This window comes from Glycine max, chromosome 7, assembly GCF_000004515.6.
Source record: "Glycine max cultivar Williams 82 chromosome 7, Glycine_max_v4.0, whole genome shotgun sequence".
NCBI classification, from domain to species: Eukaryota; Viridiplantae; Streptophyta; class Magnoliopsida; order Fabales; family Fabaceae; genus Glycine; species Glycine max.
The window spans coordinates 35,249,940-35,260,334 of record NC_038243.2 but is presented as its reverse complement, the minus strand read 5'-3'; the positions used below and the strand labels follow the sequence as shown (position 1 = coordinate 35,260,334).

The 10,395-nt window shown below is 29.5% G+C and overlaps 1 pseudogene; it reads right to left on the bottom strand.

Moving 5' to 3' along the window:
- Nucleotides 1-8,293: 8,293 nt before the first annotated feature.
- Nucleotides 8,294-10,161, bottom strand: LOC100810268 (uncharacterized; annotated as a pseudogene).
- Between the last annotated feature and the right edge of the window lie 234 nt (nt 10,162-10,395).

Sequence of the window (10,395 nt, the reverse complement as noted above, 5' to 3'; positions counted from 1 at the left end):
CCGGTGATCCAGGTCGGTTTTTTAAAACCAGTTTCGCGTAAAAAAAGATGCTCCAAAACACTTAAAAAGACCCGAGATTTATGTAATTGTATTATTCAATTATTATTTGTAGACTTATGTTATCAACTTTAATATTTCAATTATTATTTTAGATTTTGGAGTATGAATGAATTTTTCTTAATCAAATATGTTAGTTATATACTTATATATGATAAATACATATATAATTTTGATTTTTTTAATATATATCGAGTCAAACCGAATCAATTATTAATCCACCGATTGGACCATTGACCCATCAATCCAGTGCCTCAACCGAGTCATGGACCTGACCGGATTTCATAACTTTGATTTTATGTAATGAAAAATTTGAATATTAACTAATTAGTGTTAACACAAATGTATGTCTTTAAAAATATGTATCAACATAATTTATATTATAATAGTTAACATTATATTTTTTTAGATTTTTATTTCAAAGTCAATAATTATTGAATTTGTAAATTGAAAGAAAGAGAATATGATAACATCATTTTCTAAAAGCACTTGTACGAATATATTTAATGTGGATTCAAAATGCACTTAATTGTTATTATAGCGTGTAAATCTGCACCAAGATGATGGACTATGTTCATGTTTGTCCAAAAAACTTTTTCAACTGCAATGCAAAGCCTTCCCCACAATGTTCATGTTAATCAAATCTATTGATCACGTTAGTCAATATCGTTATCTCCATTACAACTACAATGATAGCAAGTTATAAAAATTAGGAACTATAATATTAATGATAATAAACTATATATTTTAGAGATTAAAATGACAATAATTTTAATTTTATAGATTTATATATTTGGCATTTTTTAAAATTTTAGAGACTACCATATGTCTATAACAGTGTCTCATAAGTTCAAGACTAAAATGAGAGTATACTCAATAAAAAACCTCATATTATTAAATTGTGTTTATAATTTACAATTTTTTTATGGAAACATATTCATATTATTTCATTGATAAAATAATCAACAATACAAGAAGGGACTTCACTAAAGAAACACGACCTGGAACTCAGTTGCTCTTGCTAATATGTGAGCAACCGAATTTACAATTTAATACATAAGTAAATTTTGAAAATTTTAACATGCATAAACTTTTAATTCGGTTTGTGGTTAGGTTTAAGCGAGTTTAGGTTCTAGCTTGATTTGCTTATGTGGTTGGGATGTGGAAGGAGAAGACAAATGGTGGAAGAAGAAAATAGTCAGTTTGCATCGGTGGTGATGAATAAGGACTTTTTTTTTTATTATTTGCTTAAATATTTTTAGTCTAAATTTTAATATTTTATTTTTCCCGTGCTCATAAAATTACTTTGATCATTTTAGTTTTTATAATTTGTATATTTTACTTTTTTTAGACTTCATAAATATTTTCTTATTGAAAAGAAATCATGAAATTAATACAAATTTATCATATTATACTGTAAAACATAAATAGCGTTACAACATATTAATTTTGGTAAAGTCAAATCCAAACCCAAATGTGTACAAAACGCTGTAAAATAATAGGTAATTTTTATACAAACATGGCTTGTTATAATTTTTTATTTATGAATAAGGGGCACAATTGTTGCAGTTGTGGGAGATGAAATTATTGTCATGTGAGTCTGTACTAAGAATTTGATTAGAAAATTGAGTAAAGAATAAGACGACCAACATCATATATCTGCTTCCTAACAACCAATAGGATAAGAGTGGCGGGGTCTTTGCGAGTATGGGGCGAACTGCCAATTACGTTATGCAATATATTCTTCTATCGGTTCATAATATCATTTGAGGAAAATTAATATTTTAACAAACAACAAGGGAAAATATTATTTTTTTATAATGAGAAAACTAAATATTTTAGTTTTATTTTAATTATCTTTTAACAATGTCATATTATAAAAAAAATAAAGACTAGGAGGATGAAAACACATAATGTTACATGTAATATACAATTTAATACAATAAAGATGAGGCGAAAATGGAATTCAAAACTAAGATTTAAAAAACAATAAAAATAGAATAAAAATAAGATTTTAGATCATGTTTATTAGATCAATGATATTAAGTGAAACTTCCTCTCTTAAATATAAGAAAAAATTCAATGTTGAACTAAAATATAAATAAATTTTAACTAATTATCTCCTATTTAATGCTAGTATCTCTCAAATCCTCTTTATTTAATTGGAATTTTATTCTCGAACAACCTTCTCTTTTTTATTCTATGCAATTAATGTAAAGAGTACATGAATTAACTTTTCTATTGTGACTATTAAAATTAAATGATATTAACTAATTTTCTTTACAGTGTGATTTAGTTTTTTTTTTTTACTTATATTTCAATACGAAAGGAGTATTTGCTTGTTATTGGAAATATCTTTCTGAAATAATATATACCTATTCTAAAAAGACATTTTGAGAAATGAAAAGGGGTTTCAAGGGATATATTCCTTTAAGGGAAAAAGGTATAATGGATAATTAAGGGGAAAAAGAGACATCAGTATGTACTTAGCAAAATTGGGTATATAAATAGCAAGTGCCATGAAGGCAACCAGCTGTGTCTAACAGGCCCAAGTTGACATAAAATAAAGATAACAACCGTAGACACGAAGAGTCTAGAATAAATAGTAACAATAAATGCTATTTACTTTCACAATGTTATTATTTTTTATTTTTCTTAAATTTTCAATAAAAAATTGGGATTTAATCTCATAAAGATGATAAATCTTTCAAGAATAATTAATTAAACAATGATATAAATTTAATTTTGATAATATCAAATTGGATCAATAAATAAATAACAATATCTAAGTTACTCATAGTTGAGAATTAATGCATGTTTAATTTACCATTTATACAACTCCAAATGTTAAACAGAGAAATAACTGTACCATTGGATTGAGAAAAAAACATGAATTAGTTGAATCCAACATTTTTCCAAAGACTAGTTAAGATAACAACCATATCATACAAAAAATTATTATAATATCTTATTTCATCCTATCAACATGATAATATTGAAAAAGACATAAGAACCTCACATCACATACTGGCTATGACACATCACATTCTGGCTATGACACTAACATAGTCATCTGACTTGAGTACCAAAGTTCTTGGAAGTGGCTTTTCCCTTTTAGGCCAATTGCATCTAATTCGAAAATCTTATTTTATTTCATTTCATATGCATGTGCTAAATGTGACATTTTCTACCCTACACATATATGTACTAATAATAAAAAAATAGAAATACAAAATTAGTTAAAAGTTTTAAAACACATTTAAAAAAATATTTTAAAAGAGTAAAATATTCACATTCACTTTTTATCATCATAATAGAAACTAGTTCAAATAAATAATAATATCATCTTGATTTAAAACAAGGTCATTCATTTTGAATGAAAAGAAGTCAAACTAATATCGAAAAACATGAAACAACTATACTATTTATGAAATTGTAATATGTGAAATAAAATCTCATGCCCTGATGTCACATTTATCAGAGCATTTCCCTGACAAAGGCCAAGCCTCTCCATCTCTAGCATGAAACTCATCATATGGTAACTCACGTGAAACAAAATGACATTTAGCCCAAACACAAACACACACCGGAAATGAGTTATCACATTCATATATTATAATAGAACATGTGAAATATATAATACTTAGAGCCGAATTTTCATAAACAACATTTCTTCACAAAATCACACACATTATTCACATTTATTCAAGTTCACACACTCCAGAGAATAACACCAAAATCTCAATCGTTAACTCAATGAAAGTCAAACATAAGCGTTATGCAACAAATACACTAGACTCAAGCCTACATGCAACGTGATACCATTTTCAGTGAAAAACCTCGTCGAACACCTAGAAATACATGACAAGATATGTCTCACAATGGATAAGTCAGGTTATTCTCACTAAGTGAAATCATGGGAGGATCAATCAGAGTCACTCTGTTTTGCGAAAATGCTCCAACCATGTGGGATATGCATAAACTTAAAAAGGAACACTCAAACTGAGTGTATTTACCCCCAAGACCTAGACTTCGAGAAGTCTGTCAAGACCTCTTCTTCCTAATTTAGGTCCAACCCATGAAATATTTTAACACACAAACTCTGCTTATTAACTATGTAATACACACAACTATTGAATATTTTTCAAAATCTCAATTATTTTCAAAATCATTTTAACTCATCGTGTCTCAAGTGATTAAACTCGTGAGATTTCCATAATGGAGACCATCACAAACTCGTAAAGTATTAAGTCGTCACCCTCAAAGGATCTGAAATGTGATTATAAAATTCATAGTTTATAACTTAATACATATAACATTTCAATACACATGTATCAAATTAAATAATAATATTTTCTAATTCCAACATAACAATAACTTTTGCGATCATGTCATAATAACAATACAAAATCATAGACATCAATTATCAGTATAAAACCATACGCATATAAGTATTTAATTATATGTATAATGATGCTAATAATAAAATATACTAACTTCAAATCTTATAAATATATGAAAAATACATATAATCATTTCACTGGACACATATATACTATAATAATATGAGTACATATTTTTTTAAATGTAAAAATTCTAGATTCGTGAATCACAAACTGATTCCTAAAGTATACTTAAGTAAATATATATCATATATGAAATTATAATCTAAAATAAACTGTTGCAATTGCATCACTAAACAAATTTATACTATAAATCATAATGTTATCTATATATTGAAAACATGTATGCATATACACTAATTATATTAAAATGCAAACTACAAGGAATTCAAGCACGAGAAATTCGGCCACAAGAATTTGAACTATGTAATTTAAATTAAAGCACAATTTAATTCAATATTTATACCACAATACACCAAAATTCAACAAAAAATTACTGCATAATAATTTCAATAATTTAAACCAAAAATAGAGTGAAGTACTTGAAGTTTTGAAACCATTCTCTATGGCATGAACATTCGTTAAACTCCACAAGACAATTAATAAAAAAAACTAAGCTTGTGGAAATTTTGATTTCCTATCATATAATTAAGGCAAGGGTTATATTCCTATCTATATGATTAACGTGAAGGGCCAAGGTACAGAGCTCCATAACAATTCAACTAAATAGGTAAAAGCCAATAGGATAAAAAGCAAGGCACGAGGAGTTCAAAATTTGAAGGAGAAAAAAAATAATTATATAATGTCTAGAACACCAATTTCAATTCGTTGCATATATAAACCTGAAATTTCATAACTCAACGTCATTGCAATTCGTAAAACTCTCGGAAATTCTCGGAAGCACGGATTGTGACAAAGATTCATATATGTGTAGTTGAAACAATTTATTAAAATTTATTTCACAACAATTTCGTATTCGGACATTGATTGATTTGTCAATTGATGATTAAAAACATAAGAATAAAATTGATTTTATAAAATAGTTCAAAATAACTTAAAATTGATCTTTTTGTAATTCTTACATATGTTCATTCTAACTTCTAAATATTATCTCGATATAATTGTTCAATAATTTTCTATTAATAATTATAATATTTCTAGTACTCTCTAGAACTTCTCCTTATTATTTTCTGGAATTTCTCTTTCGATTGTTCTATTAGGATTCTTGAGCATCACAGAGAAAGGTAAAAATATTTTATAAAATTACTCTAGGTTAAAATTCTCTTTGTATAATAAGAAAATTGATGACCTAATTTTTTTATTCTTATTTTATTATTATTATTATTATTATTATTATTATTATTATTATTATTTTAAAAGAAAAATAAAAAAGAACAGGCTGTTACATCCGTGTCCTTAAGATGATGATTAATAAAATTAGGGTAGCCAATAGGACATTAGCTAAGGATTAAAAAATACATTTATTGTGAAAATTAAAAAAAATATAAAAAAAATCATAAATAAGACAATTTTATACATTTAAACAATTTTTTAAAATTTTTTGTTCTGTGTGACAGTTATTAACATTTGTCAAAATTATATACGGAGATTAATTGCTGCAAAAAAAAAAGTGTACCCAGAATAAATTGTTCATGAATTAGTATTTATGATGGTTTGTGAAAAATATATGAAAGGGGGAGAATTTCAAAGCCGTGGGAGTTGTCCCTAGTAGGCTCCAATTTCTAGCCCCATATGCCTCTGCCCCCATTGGGTGTTGGGGATTGGCCAACCATGATGCATTAATCCCTTCTCAACAACTTGCAAAGACATACCCTCTCCATTTCTATTTTTTATTTCTCTGTTATGATCTATTCATTTCATTCCCATACCAATAATAATTTATTTATAACAAGAGAGTTTAACTTAATTGATAAGAGTATACAAGTATTGTAACCTTTGATATTTTTTTTATTTCTATGAATAATAATAATAATGTACACTGTGTACTGTCTAGGTGTTATGAATTTGGGTGAAATTTGAACCATATTAATTGCAGCAATCATTCAATCCACAATGTTGAATTATTGGGGTCCATCTAGTACGGTTTAGTTTTGGTGGGATGGTGTTTGGTTTGATACTGAAAAAGTAATTTTGATTTCATAATTAATTTTAAATATATTTTTATATGTTTAGTTTTATATTAAAATTTAAGATTGATTCTGCATTGAAATAATTTAAAGTAATTTTTAAGTTGGATAAAAAATTTTATACTAAAATTTACTTCTAATTTAATTTTATAATAAAATATCCAAATATAAATTATATCACTTTAAAATAATTTTAACCAAAATCAATTTTACAAAATTAATTTCATTCAAAATCAATTTTAATTTTCCCCATTCAAACACATGATAAAAGATGATATGCACTAAAGAATGTAGTATTGCGTTAACCCATTTCAATGCTTTGGACTCACTTTTCTTTTCAAGGTTCGTGTTGCATTTAGTCTTCGCAATATGTATATAAAAGAGAAGAATTGGTATGAATATTGGACAATGGTTCTCATTTATGTCAGAAACATTTTGCTCTTAATGGAAGCACCGAAAAGAATTTGCCCGCTTTTTGCACAACTGAAATCAATTTTAAGAGTGCTTTGCCACACTCATCATAAAATCTATTATGCTACAGTTAGTTATACATGAGATTTAACTAAAAATGAAAGAAACCAAATTCTTTTTATGTTTAAGACACCTGAAGAAATCAATATAACAATTCAATTGTGAATTAAGACCATAAAGGTTGCCATTTATGACACAAACATTCTCCTTCCCAAGCACTATAAAGATTTGGTCAGCTTTCTGACTTGACCAGATCTGAAATGTTTAGCCATATCACATGCAATACTTAAATCTGATCTGTGAGAAATGCTGTAATGTTTCTTTAGTTTGAGTAAAATTTACTCAACAGAATGTCAATGATTTAAAAATCTGTAAAGGGAATATTACGTGTAAATAATGTAACTCTTTTTTTACTTTATTTTTTATAATGTTACAGAAAATTTTAATTGTATTAGGCTTCAAGTTATTGGCCAATCACAAAAATCATACGTGGATGACAAAATAATTAGCTTGCCAATGAAATGACCCCAACAACCAACAACCTAAACAATGCCAGAGGATATGACAATTACATTATGGGAATGGAATTGGTTTTATAGGCATTCCCAAATATGGTTTTGTTTTTTTACACTGTTGTGGATCACCATGCACCAACTTGATAGGACCAGAGTTGTTGCTGTGAAAAAGAGCACCAAAGGATGATGAAATTGTGCCCAATTGATTAAGGTAAAATAGAATGCAAGTGCATGGTGTATTGACGCCTTAACCAGATGTTGCATTCACTAGGCTAAAATTGAAGAATCCCTGAATTAATTGAAAATTCATTCCAATAATATAATTTTTATACTATTTGTCTCATCGCAACAATCATTCTGTGGGATCAATCTATCGTTTGGTGGACCCTGAAAGATCACATACACTAAAGACATGTTGAGCCAAAACCATTCAAATTTCATTTCTAGATTTTCACACTTACATGTAATGTTCACATGTTTCCATTTTAACTCTGTCTTGGCAATGTGTATATATATATATATATTCAATAAAAGCAATCTTAAAAGGATTATTTGCCACTTCAAAAAGAATTAAATTCATGATTTCCTCTTATACTTGAGCCACCTTATTTAAGGATGAAATAACCTTGATGATGATACAAACATATAAGAGAAAGGTACATTGTTCAAAAGTGATACTATTTAGCTACAAGCACAACCAAAAGAACTAGAAGCACTTCTCTTCATCGAAGTTTCTTAATCTTTCTTGTCTTGATCTCAGCCAAAACACTTCTAGCCCACTCTGAAAAATGGGTTTCATTATGTCCAATTCTACCGTTCTTGTATATTGACATGCATCTCCGATCTTCTTCTGAATATGGACATTCATCCCCACTTGGGTCCCTCCAGCTTCCTTGGTGTTTCATGCCTGACCAGCTAGATATCCAACGGTAAACATATTGGCCAACGCCAGCAAGTTTCAGCCATCCTTTGGGGAAGAATTCCATGACACTGCTGTTTCTTTCCATGAGAAACATGTTGGTCAATTGAGCACCATGTGGAGATATCAAAATATCTGTCAAACTCATCAACTTCACCTGCATTGACACACATAATTATATAACTCATTTGGGCAAATTATGTACATGTTTTTTCTTCCTGTAGTGTTTGACCTTCTATCTGTGAATTTGATTATGACTATTTTCTGGTACTTCATATACTTGATAGATGAACATTTGAGGGCATAAAAATAGAGACTAATATGGTAAATTTTATAGTGGAAAATTTCTGGATCTCTTTTTCATCTGTGGCTAAAATTCAAGTATGTGTTCAAATTCAAACTTATTTCTTTGTTCCCAATTCTAACTACTCTAAAAAAAAAATCTGCCAAGAGACAACTAAAATCAACCTCATCTCTCTTTGAAAATATTTTATTTTTCTTGATTAAAGTACTATATTAGGGAACAGAATTGGGAACATGAAAAAGAGACCGTGGATTCGAGTCCCTACATGTATATATTGTTAATAAATAGATCAATGAGTTTAATAACCATTTACCTGCTCACAAAAGGTGAGATTATTGGAGTGAGCTACCATAAACCGGCAAACTTCAATCTTAGCACACTCCTTTCGAAAGATTTCAGCCACAATTGTGTCATTCTTAAAGGATCTTGGTCCTGTCCTAAAAAACAAAGTCATCCCTATCATTGGTGATCCTATATCATTGATTTCTACATCACTCCCCTTCAAGCTCACATTACAAAACATCCTAGCCTTGCACCTCATTAGATCATACACTTCCATTCTTCTTTCTTTGACATGCCACCCTCATTGTGCCTCATAACTACAGCCTCCTCAAAACACAATGGCCCATCTTCATCAACTCCATCAAACCTTTCAATAATTGGTGGCCCATTAAACATGGCCTCCATCAAGGTGTCAACCCACAGGCCCATCTTGAACCTGAGCTCACCCCAATGATACAAAACCCACCTTGAGGGCAATTTTGAGCAATTGTTCATCTTATGCCAAGCCACAAATGGTACCATGGCACATAAACCATGCCACAAATTCTCATAGTTGTAATGGTTATATGACACAAAAGTTAAACCTCATGAAGGTGGTGTTATAAGGCAATGCCTCAGGCCATGCCAAAGCATAGGAGTTCCATGACCCGACATGCGTGTCGCATCCTTTGAGACATAGAAGCTTACCATGTGATGGTTCTGATGGGAATTGCTGGTATTGGACCTCACCAACTTCATGTGTGTCATACATGGAACTCATGAACCATGTGTGGCCTTCAAGAGGTGCACGTGCATAACGGAGATCCTTGAGTGGAAGAAACGTGACCGAGGAACCAAGCTTATGGACCGTGGAATTGAGCTCATTGTGAGTGGTGTTGAAGATAGAACTTTCCCATGATGATGGTGGTGGTGAAGTTTGAAGGAAGAACCGGATGTGCAATGCAATGAAGAATGTGACACAAGTGATGAGGATGCCAATTGTAAAATTACCTCGACTGTGTTTGATATGGATAAGCTTTTGAGGGCTTAATCTGCATATCTCATTACGTGCTTTGTTAGTCATGGTAATATTGGCTATGAAATGAAAAGAAAATATTTAAAAGAATGCATTGAAACATGGTAAGGCCAATTGATTAACGATTGGATAGAGGTGGTAACTTGTGTATATAAAACAACCCCAAAAACATGTTATTTGGCTTAATTAATGAAGAATGTGACAGGTATAGTGGCATTGAACTTCCGTAATCCACTTTTGGAGAAGACATAGATTTTGAAACTTAAAGTTCTCCTAAAATAC